The sequence below is a fragment of the Liolophura sinensis genome, chromosome 5 (genome assembly GCF_032854445.1).
Source record: "Liolophura sinensis isolate JHLJ2023 chromosome 5, CUHK_Ljap_v2, whole genome shotgun sequence".
Classification (NCBI taxonomy): Eukaryota; Metazoa; Mollusca; class Polyplacophora; order Chitonida; family Chitonidae; genus Liolophura; species Liolophura sinensis.
Genome location: NC_088299.1, coordinates 6,150,477 through 6,165,200, shown reverse-complemented (window position 1 = coordinate 6,165,200; position 14,724 = coordinate 6,150,477).

Genomic DNA, 14,724 nt, shown 5'->3' with positions numbered 1-14,724 from the left:
AATGGACTCTCTTACATGTATTGAAGGTTAAGCTTTTATTAGCTCCTGTGAAATGGAGTCTCATACATGTATTGAAGCTTTTTTTTAGCTCCTGTGTAATAGGGTCTCATACATGGATTGGAGGTTAAGTTTTTTTTAGCTTCTTTGCAATGGACTCTCATAGATGTATTGGAGGTTAAACTTTTTTTAGCTCCTGTGTAATAGACCCTCATACATGGATTGAAGGTTAAGCTTTTTGGGCTCCCAAATCTTTAGAGTGTTAATTTACATACTCTGATTGAGCGTTAAACTATTTTCATAGCAATATAAATTATCTTGTCTGTCATTCTGCTTGATTGTCTGTCGCCACAATTTGTCTATGCATCTTCTCCCAAAGTACTGCCCTGATTTCAATGAAACTTGCCATACATTTTGCCTATCGTGTGAAGTTGTGCATGCTTAAGTATGACAGTCGGATAATTACCCCCATTTAGGACTTTGCATAATCCTACATTTCCTTGCATTCAGATGTTGTCCGTGAAACTTAGCATACAGCTTCCCTATCATCTATACTTGTGCATGCTTAAGTTAAAATACAATCTGGTGATAAGTTTCATGATTACTCCCGTACCTGTGCAGGTACTTAGTGCTATAATGGATTTTCGTGTACACAGGTTTTGTTTGGGATAAAGTATTGCACCAATTTCCCTGAAACTTTGTGTGCATCTTTTATGTCAGTTAACGTCTACATGCTTCATAGCAATGAGTATTATAATTAGTTTTATTTTCACAGTTACGCCCTTTCAGGCACATGGCGAAATAATGCTTTTCATGCATACAGCTAAATGCGCCACATGAAGACATTTAATTATCGTGATGTTGCACTCATATGTTCTGTGTTTCACACGGACAATATCTGAATATTTCAGACTAATATCTGACATTATGATATCATTCTACTTTTATTTGGGTTTAGACGTCAGTATTTGAAGGTATCACCTGACCTCAACATAATGTAGTTTTACCAGCTGCTCTATCAGTTGAGCTACGGGTGTTGTCTGATTGCCTTGTTTTTCTTTTTTGTGATGTTCGTGTTTTCCTTAAGCAAACCCAGGACAGTTTTATTGTAGCCCACATCTGTAACACTATAGATATTTGATTGATGTTGTCACCACAACCAAGAATATTTAATGTCTTAATGAGATTGCGGTTGTAGTGCCCTTCCGTCAACTTTGAAAGAAGGCTATTGTTGTAGACCTGCCCGTCGGTGTATGTCTGCTTGACCTTTGACCTGCATGTAGGCCTACTTCACAGAGGTGAGATTTCATAGCTGGTTTGATAGCATTATATATTCTAAACTAATGAGCCAACTCCATTGGAATTTAAAACATGGATTCATTGATGGGTATCCCAGACGTGTAAAGCCCTGTTCAGATTATCGAACATCTTTCAACTTTTGTTGACAACAGCATGTTGAGTGTTGTTGAGGTAAGTCGAGTGTCTCGTCCACACTACAAATCAGGTAATACAACTTTGTCCAACACTGTTATCGTGTGTTGAGCTGTGTTTTTTTGCCAAACTTTGCCGAAATTGGAGGGAAATTTCCATCTTTCTCTTCAGTGCATGAGACACAATAATTTTCTTTTGTCCGTGTCTTTGTAACCTTTAGGGAAAGTGCTCTACAGCCGGTATTTTTCATACTCCTGTATCAACGAAACTGTCTCATTGTGAGACAAGTTTCTCTCTTTTGCCTTTCGTGCCGCCATTTTGCCCAGGTCACATGCCTTAAGGCCGTCACGTTATTTTTACACGCCCGCTGATTGGCTACTTTCACTCAACTTGTTGGCAAAAAATACATTTGCACATTTCAGATTCAACAATGTTGGATGATATTGAGTGTTGTTGAACGAAGTTTAAGAACCCGTCCAGGCTACACAACATGGCTCAACTTGTTGCCTCAACTTCAAGTTGACTCTTGTTGAGTCAACAAAAGTTGAGTCTTGTTGGATAGTCTGGACGAGGCTTAAAGAGTGTCATCGGAGGGAGTGACCTTTTTTTGACCTCAGGTACCCCCCCCCCCAACAACCTCACACATACATAGTGTAGAATACATCCATTTTTGTTTCACCAAGCCGTCTTCGAATTAGTCTTAACTTGAATACAGTTTACTGCGTTAAAATTGTGATTTACCAAGTGTAATTGTGGAGGATTTTTCCACGCTCTGTATCGGGAAGTGTCGAGTATAATTGCCGAAGAATGGTGGATTTAGCACGCTCTGTATCAGGACGTTTGCCATTTATAACAGATGAGGAATGGAGGATTTCCCACGTTTTGTATCGGGAAGTTTGCCAAGTATAATTGACGAGGAATGGAGGATTTAGCACGGCCTGTATCAGGAAGTTTGCCAAGTATAATTGACGAGGAATGATGGATTTCCCACGTTTTGTGTCAGGAAGTTTGCTATTTATAATTAATGAGGAATGGAGGATTTCCTACGTTCTGTATCAGGAAGTTTGCCAAGCATAATTGACGAGGAATAGAGGATTTCCCACGTTCTGTATCAGGAAATTTGCCATTCATAATTGATGAGGAATAGAGGATTTCCCACGTTCTGTATCAGGAAGTTTGCCATTTATAATTGATGAGGAATGATGGATTTCCCATGTTCTGTATCAGGAAGTTTGCCATTTATAATTGATGAGGAATAGAGGATTTCCAACGTTCTGTATCAGGAAGATTGCCAAGTATAATAGACGAGGAATGGAGGATTTCGCACGGTCTGTATCAGGAAGTTTGCTATTTATAATAAATGAGGAATGGAGGATTTCCCACGTTCTGTGTCAAGAAGTTTGCCATTTATAATTGATGAGGAATAGAGGATTCCCCACGTTCTGTATCAGGAAATTTGCCATTTATAATTGATGAGGAATGGCGGATTTCCCACGTTCTGTATCAGGGAGTTTGCCATTTATAATTGATGAGGAATGATGGATTTCCCATGTTTTGTATCAGGAAATTTGCCATTTATAATTGATGAGGAATAGAGGATTTCCAACGTTCTGTATCAGAAAGTTTGCCAAGTATAATAGACGAGGTATGGAGGATTTAGCACGGTCTTTATCAGGAAGTTTGCTATTTATAATTAATGAGGAATGGAGCATTTCCCACGTTCTGTGTCAGGAAGTTTGCCATTTATAATTGATGAGGAATGGAGGATTTCCCACGTTCTGTATCAGGAAATTTGCCATTCATATTTGATGAGGAATGGTGGATTTCCCACGTTCTGTATCAGGAAGTTTGCCATTTATAATTGATGAGGAATAGAGGATTTCCCACGTTCTGTATCAGGAAGTTTACCATTTATAATTGATGAGGAATAGAGGATTTCCCACGTTCTGTATCAAGAGGTTTGACGTTTAACTGACGAAGAAGTTTATCAAGTGTAATTGACGAGAATTTGATGATTTCCCACGCTTTGTATCAGAAAGTTTGGCAAGTATAACTGACGAGGAATGGAGGATTTCCCACACTTTGTGTCAGGAAGTTTGTCAGGTAAAATAGATGAGGAATGGCGGATTCTCCCTACTGTGTGTAAGGAAAGTTTTTCAAGCATAATGGACGGTAAATGGCGTATTCCCCCCCCCCCCCCACCTCCTTCCTCGGCCACTGTATCAGGAAGTTTTTATCAAGTGTAATTGATTGGGAAGAAAGCGGATTCGTCCTGCAGTATGTCAGGAAGTTTGTCAAGCGTAATTGATGAGGAATGGCGTATTTCCCCGCCTCTATGTCAGGAAGTTTGTCAAGTATATTTGAAGCAGAATAGTTTGTTCTGCCGTGTCTTTCGAGGAGAATTCAATATTTTAAACTTGATAATTCAACTTTTTTCTTGACAAATACTAGTTCCAGGATAAAAAAAACATAATGAACGCAATTTACATGTATAAGCGCCAGGATTAGTAATTTATTCCATTCAGGAATATTCAATTTAACATAGAAAATGGCTTGTTTGGGTATGAGCAAATGATAACGTCGTTTGAATAAAGCATTAAAATACAAATAGCAATAAACTTTATATATATATAAGATCGATTGAAACAAAAATTTAAAGTTTTCCATGAAGGAACCTTAAGTACATATCGGTACAATGGTATTTATTATAAATTCTATGGAGTTGATTGTGTAAAATAATACAGGCCTACACATTGACACCTGTGACGATGATTTGTGTGACACAGAGAAATGAAATTCATTACGATGATGGATGTTTCACAGTACAATCCCTGAACTAACATCGGAAAATGGCGTGACGTAACCACAGCAACATTAAGTTAAGAAAAATACATTCAATAACCCCGGGAAACATTATAATTTTTCGAGACCAAAATTGCCTCGAAGTTTGATCTCGGCTCCTAACTTCTTCGACTGGGTTACGCACCGCGACAGTACAGTATTTATTCAAGTTCAGTGAAAATATGACTGACCTTGGCTAGATAAAATCCTTCCTTTTCTTCACTAAGCAACCTAAACACAAAAATACTGGGATAAATACATATAGCTGATTTTGTTTCAATCAGATCCAAAGTTTGCCGTTTTCTTGAAAACTAGCGTCTGTCGGCCTCCAATCTGCCAAATGCAAACAGTAAAAAGGACAAGTATATCCAGCGCTCACACACTTTGGCAGTCGTCAGCAGTTTCATTGTTTATGTCCACCAAGCATCATGATATGCCTAATCAATGTTCAACTTTTGTTTTGAAAATGTGTCCCGCACGGGGATCACTTTTTCAATAAATGCAGATTTTGCGGTACTGTGATCGTCATAATCAAGTAACCGTTCCTTTAAAACAAAATCTGATTTTAAACCACACCGTGCGTTAATTGAAACTTCGCAGGCATAACCCTTGTCTCTCTCACGTAATGACAGAGCGTGAGGGGATTTCTGAGGCGTATGAATTTATTAGCGTTTCGTGAATTCACTACCTTGTAATAGTTTAAACTGAGTGTTTACTGTATTAATTTATTTTAGTTAGTTTTCTACGGCAACTAATTAAATGAAAATTAAACCATAAAACAATCATATTCAAGCTGAAGATATCTACAGATGAACTACATTTTGTCGACACATGTTCGCGCTGCTGTAAGTCAGTATACTGTTTCACGAAAAACTGTATGCGTTTCGATCATATAATGCGTAAAAAAATATGTTGTATCAGCTCGTCATGTGTGAATGAGGTCGGCCTGTCACATCGGCCTTGACCTCCGACAACTTCAGCTGACACATGTTCATGTATATCATGGCGGATCACACACTGTTACGATAGTCTCTATATATCAATTTTGCAAGAAATCAAGCTATACAAAAATATACTAAAACATACAATAAATGTGCCAGTAAATACATACGAACATTACAGAGTTAATTAACAATTCATGTAAACATAGTCAGCTGGTGTATTATTTGTAACAATTTAACATTTACAATAATAACTGAATAGACATTTAGCAAAAAATAAAAATAAGATTGAACTATCGATATGTGCGTGTGTTAGCTGTGTTAAAATCAATACAGCTTATGTAGATTAACGTTATACTTTGCAGTAAGACATCAGAGTGTACGAACGTGAAGACATCTGTGGAGAACGCCGACACCAAGCAGTGTAATGAGTCTGGTTCTTTTCTGTAACATGTCACAGTTTATATAAGGTTGTTGTTGTAAAGCCAAGAGGTAGCTGAGAAGCCTCAAAGCGTAATATAACAGAGAATGATGTGTTTTTACCCAACTTGGAACTATATTAACTGGCGCATTACACAGCTGACATTCTTCACCAATTTTTATCATTTATTTTTATCATTCGTTCAGTTGTCCATAACATTTCCTTAAAACAAAGCAAGAAAAAAACCTTCCATGAAATAATTAAAAAGCCCGTTATTGTGCAACAGAGATTCAACGACAATATTTAAATTATTACCGCAAAACGAATAAAATAACCGTAGTATGTCTATACATTTGTTTAGGGAAAAAGGCAAATCAAAAAATCAGGAATTTTTATATTGACATAGGAGTAAGCACACATTTAACTGACATAGGCATAAGCACACATTTGACTGACATAGGGGTAAGCACACATTTAGCTGACATTGTGGTAAACACATTTAAGAGATTATAATGTTTGTTTTTTAGACAACTTTGGCAAAACTGTTCCGATTGTTAGAAAACCCCTATTTAAAATGCACTGGTCTATCCTTGTCTGAACTTTCCAATCTGCGTATGGGTACATTTAACTGACATAGGGTTAAGCACACATTTAACTGACATAAGGGAAAGCACACATTTAACTGACATAGGGTTGAGCACACATTTAGCTAACATAGGGGTAATCACACATTTAACTGACATAGGGGTAAGCACACATCTGACTGACATAGGGTTAAGCACACATTTAACTGACATAAGGGAAAGCACACATTTAACTGACATAGGGTTGAGCACACATTTAGCTAACATAGGGGTAAACACACATTTAGCGGACATGGGGGTAAGCACATTTAACAAATTATAACGGGTTTCTTTTTAGGTAACTTTGACAAAACTGTTCCGATTGTTAGAAAACCTCTATTTTAAATACACTGGTCTATCATTGTCTAAACCTTCCAATTTGCGTTCTTGTGATTAATGGTAACTCTCGAATTGCCATCTGAATAGTCAGTGGTGAATGAATAAATGAGAGTTTGTGGTTTAACACCATGCTCATTGACAATATTGTAGCCATGTCGTGGCGAGATCATATTTGAACCAGGAGACAGAAAATGGCCTTCAATACAATAATGAGAAGACTGAAAATAACAGCAACTCAAATAACGCAAAATAACGTTAAAATACGAAAACTACATTCAGATTCTAAAAATATATTATCAAGAAAATCTATATGGATATGTGCAAAAAATATAGTTCCTGATATAGTCCAATAGCCCATAAATGTCGTTGCCGACTCTCCCATTATTTGTGCTAAGACTAAAATTGGCAACTATATCTGTATTCCTGCTATTACTGGTAAGGTTATAATTGACATCCGGATTTGTATCCTTACTATAAGTGGTCAGGTTATAGTTGACATCCGGATCCGCATTGGTACTATTACTGGTAAGCATATAATTGACATCATGATCTGTAGTCGTACTATTACTGGTAAGGTTATGATTGACATCCGGATCTGCATTCGTACTATTACTGGTAAGGTTATGATTGACATCCGGGTTTGTAATCGTATAATTACTGGTAAGGTTATGATTGACATCCGGATCTGCATTCGTACTATTATTGGTAAGGTTATAATTGACATCCGGATCTGTATTCGTACTGTTACTGGTAAGGTTATAATTGACATCCGGATCTGTAATCGTACTATTACTGGTAAGGTTATAATTGACATCCGGGTCTGTATTCGTACTTTTACCAGTAAGGTTATAATTGACATCATGATCTGTATTCGTACTATTATTGGCAAGGTTATAATTGACATCCGGATTTGTATTCATACTTTTACCGGTAAGGCTATAATTGATACTGATATTCGTACATTTACACAGACAAGCTCTCACAGCTTAGACACAGCTTTGTTTTGTTGGTAAAACATGGCTGTGATCACCTGTATAGTTAGTACCAATTTGTTAAAGCATGAGAAACTCTGTACTGTGGTAATGTGTGTGGCCCATTCTTTGCTGTATAAAGTTCCAGTTCACAGCAAGAAGGTTACCAACCCGGTAGCAATTGAGTTTGATGGTGTATTGGAAAGCTTATAATTTGACATACGGATGTGTATTCGCAATGTTACTCGTCCGAGAATAATTGTCATCTGTTTTTGCATTCGTACCATTCATGGTAAGAATGTAATTAGCATCAGCGTCTGTATGCGTATCGTTCGTAGTACAATTGAAATTGACATCGGAGTATTCGTTGGAACTTTTGCCATTGACAGTGTTTTCATAATTAATAATACTACATTTTTCGTCAGATTGATTTTCAGCTTTTGTAAATTCTGAATGTGCTTTACCTGTACTAGCTTCGATGTGTATGCTTTTGCATCCATTTTGAGTGAGTGTGTTTTCAGAATTTCCATCAGTCATTTCATCAGTGGTTACATTTTGTAAAGTTGCCCAATCGACTTTATTAAATCTGTTGAAACCACCAAGATCAGTTGCCATGCTGTCAGAAATTGCCCTTATGTAATTACCTTCTGTCATTTCAGTATCGGGTGTAGGATTTTCAAGAATTGGAAAACTAGCTCTGACGTATTCCTCTCTCATGGTAACATCTCTTAATGTGTTTTCTGGTGTTGAGCAATCCGCAACCTGATGTATGTTGGAGCCAAGGTTATCAGTTGCCATGCTGTCAGAAATTGCTCTTATATAATTCCCTTCTGTCATTTTAGTATCAGGTGTAGGATTTTCAGGATTTGGAAAACTAGCTCTGACGTATTCCTCACTCATGGTAACATCTCTTAATGTGTTTTCTGGTGTTGAGCAATCCGCAACCTGATGTATGTTGGAGCCAAGGTTATCAGTTGCCATGCTGTCAGAAATTGCTCTTATATAATTCCCTTCTGTCATTTTAGTATCAGGTGTAGGATTTTCAGGATTTGGAAAACTAACTCTGACGTATTCCTCACTCATGGTAACATCTCTTAATGTGTTTTCTGGTGTTGAGCAATCCGCAACCTGATGTATGTTGGAGCCAAGGTTATCAGTTGCCATGCTGTCAGAAATTGCTCTTATATAATTCCCTTCTGTCATTTTAGTATCAGGTGTAGGATTTTCAGGATTTGGAAAACTAGCTCTGACGTATTCCTCACTCATGGTAACATCTCTTAATGTGTTTTCTGGTGTTGAGCAATCCGCAACCTGATGTATGTTGGTGCCAAGTTTATCAGTTGCCATGCTGTCAGAAATTGCTCTTATATAATTCCCTTCTGTTATTTTAGTATCAGGTGTAGGATTTTCAGGATTTGGAAAACTAGCTCTGACGTATTCCTCACTCATGGTAACATCTCTTAATGTGTTTTCTGGTGTTGAGCAATCCGCAACCTGATGTATGTTGGAGACAAGTTTATCAGTTGCCATGCTGTCAGAAATTGCTCTTATATAATTACCTTCTGTCATTTCAGTATCAGGTGTAGGATTGTCAGGATTTGGAAAACTAGCTCTGACGTATTCCTCACTCATGGTAACATCTCTTAATGTGTTTTCTGGTGTTGAGCAATCCGCAACCTGATGTATATTGGTGCCAAGGTTATCAGTTGCCATGCTGTCAGAAATTGCTCTTATATAATTCCCTTCTGTCATTTTAGTATCAGGTGTAGGATTTTCAGGATTTGGAAAACTAGCTCTGACGTATTCCTCACTCATGGTAACATCTCTTAATGTGTTTTCTGGTGTTGAGCAATCCGCAACCTGATGTATGTTGGAGCCAAGGTTATCAGTTGCCATGCTGTCAGAAATTGCTCTTATATAATTCCCTTCTGTCATTTTAGTATCAGGTGTAGGATTTTCAGGATTTGGAAAACTAACTCTGACGTATTCCTCACTCATGGTAACATCTCTTAATGTGTTTTCTGGTGTTGAGCAATCCGCAACCTGATGTATGTTGGAGCCAAGGTTATCAGTTGCCATGCTGTCAGAAATTGCTCTTATATAATTCCCTTCTGTCATTTTAGTATCAGGTGTAGGATTTTCAGGATTTGGAAAACTAGCTCTGACGTATTCCTCACTCATGGTAACATCTCTTAATGTGTTTTCTGGTGTTGAGCAATCCGCAACCTGATGTATGTTGGTGCCAAGTTTATCAGTTGCCATGCTGTCAGAAATTGCTCTTATATAATTCCCTTCTGTTATTTTAGTATCAGGTGTAGGATTTTCAGGATTTGGAAAACTAGCTCTGACGTATTCCTCACTCATGGTAACATCTCTTAATGTGTTTTCTGGTGTTGAGCAATCCGCAACCTGATGTATGTTGGAGACAAGTTTATCAGTTGCCATGCTGTCAGAAATTGCTCTTATATAATTACCTTCTGTCATTTCAGTATCAGGTGTAGGATTGTCAGGATTTGGAAAACTAGCTCTGACGTATTCCTCACTCATGGTAACATCTCTTAATGTGTTTTCTGGTGTTGAGCAATCCGCAACCTGATGTATATTGGTGCCAAGGTTATCAGTTGCCATGCTGTCAGAAATTGCTCTTATATAATTCCCTTCTGTCATTTTAGTATCAGGTGTAGGATTTTCAGGATTTGGAAAACTAGCTCTGACGTATTCCTCACTCATGGTAACATCTCTTAATGTGTTTTCTGGTGTTGAGCAATCCGCAACCTGATGTATGTTGGTGCCAAGTTTATCAGTTGCCATGCTGTCAGAAATTGCTCTTATATAATTCCCTTCTGTTATTTTAGTATCAGGTGTAGGATTTTCAGGATTTGGAAAACTAGCTCTGACGTATTCCTCACTCATGGTAACATCTCTTAATGTGTTTTCTGGTGTTGAGCAATCCGCAACCTGATGTATGTTGGAGACAAGTTTATCAGTTGCCATGCTGTCAGAAATTGCTCTTATATAATTACCTTCTGTCATTTCAGTATCAGGTGTAGGATTGTCAGGATTTGGAAAACTAGCTCTGACGTATTCCTCACTCATGGTAACATCTCTTAATGTGTTTTCTGGTGTTGAGCAATCCGCAACCTGATGTATATTGGTGCCAAGGTTATCAGTTGCCATGCTGTCAGAAATTGCTCTTATATAATTCCCTTCTGTCATTTTAGTATCAGGTGTAGGATTTTCAGGATTTGGAAAACTAGCTCTGACGTATTCCTCACTCATGGTAACATCTCTTAATGTGTTTTCTGGTGTTGAGCAATCCGCAACCTGATGTATGTTGGAGCCAAGGTTATCAGTTGCCATGCTGTCAGAAATTGCTCTTATATAATTCCCTTCTGTCATTTTAGTATCAGGTGTAGGATTTTCAGGATTTGGAAAACTAGCTCTGACGTATTCCTCACTCATGGTAACATCTCTTAATGTGTTTTCTGGTGTTGAGCAATCCGCAACCTGATGTATGTTGGTGCCAAGATTATCAGTTGCCATGCTGTCAGAAATTGTATAATTACCTTCGCTCATTGCAGTATCAAGTGTAGGATTTTCTGACACTGACCTAGAACAATCGATCACCACATTTACATTACTCTCGCATAAATCAGTTGCTCTGATGTCAGAAATTGGTCTTACATACATTCCCTCGCTCATTCCGTTATCAATTTTTGAATTTCCAGACTCTGGGAAACTGGCTCTAACATATTCTCCCTTGGTAGTATGATGTATGGTTTCATTTTCTGACCTAGGACAATCGCTCCCCACATTTTTGTAGTTGCCGTATAAATCAGTAGCTCTGTTGTCAGAAATTCTCGTTACATAATTTCCTTCACTCTTTCCGTTACCAAATGTCGAATTTCCAGGCTTTGGAAAACTGGGTCTAACACATTCCTTCCGGATAGTATTAGCTGTTGTTTTACTTTCTGACGTTAAACTATCAACCCCTGTATTTGCATTGGGGTCAAAATTACCAGGTTCTGTGTTGTCAGTGTTTACCGTGACATAACCCTGGCTATTCAAGGTGCTTGTAATAACTGAAGTTTCAGTGCAGGTTTTTATGCATTTCCCAGTCTTTTCATCTTTGCCATCAGAAGGATTCATATCTGGCACCACAGCCATAGTTCTTGGTGGAAATGTGGTCTTAACACCAACGGGCTCTAAGCTTGACGGAGAGATGAAATTATGGTTGACGCTTGCCTGGCCTGTGGTTTTGTCTCCTTGTCCTCTGTCAAGTGGCAACGCCGTCTCTTTCAGCTTCACAGCATCCACCTTAGCTCTAGTGCTTGGGTGCTCACTCATCTGAACGTACCCGTCCTGAAAAAGACCACAATTTGTCCTCACATTTAATATACAATCACTTTAAAACAATTGAAGCACGTAGGTAAACCCCTGAAACATCCATACATACATGTATGTAATAATAATATACAATATAATCTGTTGACAAACAAAAAAATTCTCAGGCCGTACGTGGGAAGGTGTCCCAGCAACCTGCTGATGGTCGTGGATTTTCCCCGGGCTCTGCCCGCTTTCCTCCCACCATAATGTTGTTTGCCGTTGTATAAGTGAAATATTCTTGAGTAAAACACCAATCAAATAAATAAATGAATAATACAAAAAAGCCACCTGGTCTGGGGAAATCAGGCAACATTTGGAACAACTGTGTGTAGCATGGAAAGCAGTGACCAATCAAAATCAGAGGCAAAACTTGAATATGCAAAACCTAAGGCAGAATTATAGTTTGTTTTTTTAGCATGATTAATTTAAGAGGAACCTGGCCACAAAATGTATCCAAATGGGGCAGTATTTAAAGCAGGTAATGCACAGGAACCAAAGACCTGTAAGAATACAAGAAATCGTTGCATGCACAAAACGTATGCACGGAGGGGGTTGGTTTTGATGACATGATCTCACAATATACACAACATAACATGGAAGTTCGACGATTCTCCTGAAAGTAGCTTACAAAATATGAGCAAATAACAGAAAAGCGAGTCACATCCAATCATGATATATTTACATCAAAAAATATGTACGAATCACTTCAATCTTAATCTGAGGTTGGGCAAAAGGAGGATGCACACGAAATTTGTACATCATTCAGAGAAGTTACGACACGTAAACCAATGACCAGTAATAATCACGTGATTCATTAAGTATGCAAATTTATGCACCGATCGGACAAGGATCGGAACTTCGCCTGACGTCTCGCATATACACTCAATGAGTTTCATAATTCTCCTCGGTTAGTTTTCATAAGCGGATTCACGCTTATGTCTGGATGGAACCGTAAGGCAGGAAGTAAACCACGCACATTAGGTAAGTAGCTGACGAACTTATTCACGTCACGCACAGATGTTCACCTGTTGAGTGAGCTCAATGTTTACACTCCAGTAAATAAATAAAATAGCCCTACCTTAACAGGTAGTACATCCCGTGGGAGCACCGGGGCAGAGTTTGCTGCAGCCATGTCTACAGGTGTAATTGCCGCATCTAGCCTTCCAGGTAAGTGAGACAAGTCAGGGTAGAGATTCTGTATGGATAGAAACACGACTACATGTACATAAACACTTACTGGTCAACTACACCGACAGGCTTGTAAAGTGCCTGGTGCTACATATAATTAAGCATGTAAATATGCCTTGTGTTAATTATAATTAGGCTTGTAAAGTGCCTTGTGCTACATATAATTGGGCATTTAAGGTGCATGGTGCTACATATAATTAGGCGTGTAAAAGTGCCCTGTCTTGCATATAATTAGGCATGTTAAATTGTCTTGTGGTACATATGATTAGACTTAAAAGGTGCCTTGTGTTACACTTCGGTGTGAAAAGTGTCTTCTGTTACATAATGTGACATATTGTGCTTTGTGTTACGTATGCATGATCAGACTTGTAAAGTGTCTTGTGTTACATATGGGCTTACAAAGTGTTTTGTGTTACATATGCTCAGTCTTGCCATGTGCCTTGTGTTACTTGTGAAAAGGCTTACAAAGTGCCTTGGGTTACATATGAAAGAACTGTCTTTTGCATGGCATAAAACATTAATCAAATAAATATAACAAACCAGCACTCAACTGTTAGGCCTGCCTCATTCATAAAATACTGTTATCACTTGCTAAAACGGCTGAAAAAAATTCAATTATTTCATTTTATTGGTGTTTTACGCTGTACTCAAGAATATTTTACCGAGACGAAAGCGGCCAGCATTATGTCGTGAGGAAACCAGGCAGATCCACGATCCGCAGATTGCTGACTGACCTCCCCACGTCTTGCCGGAGTGCAGCTCAAAGGAAGCATGTGGAACTGCGGAATAAGTATTTAAGTAGTAGCAAAAACTGATTAAAGTATACCCAGGCAGACAAAAATATCCCTGATGTAATTAGATTTGCTCTGGCTTGTATGTCTTACCAAATCGTCCAGTTCCGGTGGTAACTCACAAACAAAGTTGTCTCTCGTCTTTTTCTTTATCCGTCTAAAATGTAAATGTTTGGGGGGTAAAAATGAGAAATACCGAACTGTCCATGATGCGACAGAAGGAAATAATCATTACCGATATAGCTCATGTCAAAATCGATGGCAGTCAGAAAGAAACACGTCTCGTTATTTTACCCCCATTTGAGTACAATAAGGAAGATTTTACCCCAATGAAAACCCCATCGGCACCAAATCTCAGCATTTGCCGATATTGGAAACACCTCACCATGCATATCTTACTCTCATTTGAGTCCAATAAAGAAGATTGTACAAAAACAAAAACCCCATCCGTACCAAATCTCTGCGGTTGCCGATATGGGAAGCACTTCGTCTCACCATACATATTTTAGTCCCATATGAGTACAATAAGGAAGATTTTATAAAAACCTGATCAGCAACCAAATATCATCGTTTGCCGATATTGGGAAAAGTTCACCTCGCCATGCTTATCTTGCTCCCAACTCCCAAAACTGCTGACCAGACATAGACAACAAAGCACTAAAGCAGAGAGAGTAAAACCCGCCATGGCAGTGTGATGATGAGATTCCACGGCACCTTACTACAGAAAAACACATCCTAAAACTCTTAAACCGACACGAAAAAAAAAAGACATAATCGATTTAAATGACACAGCAA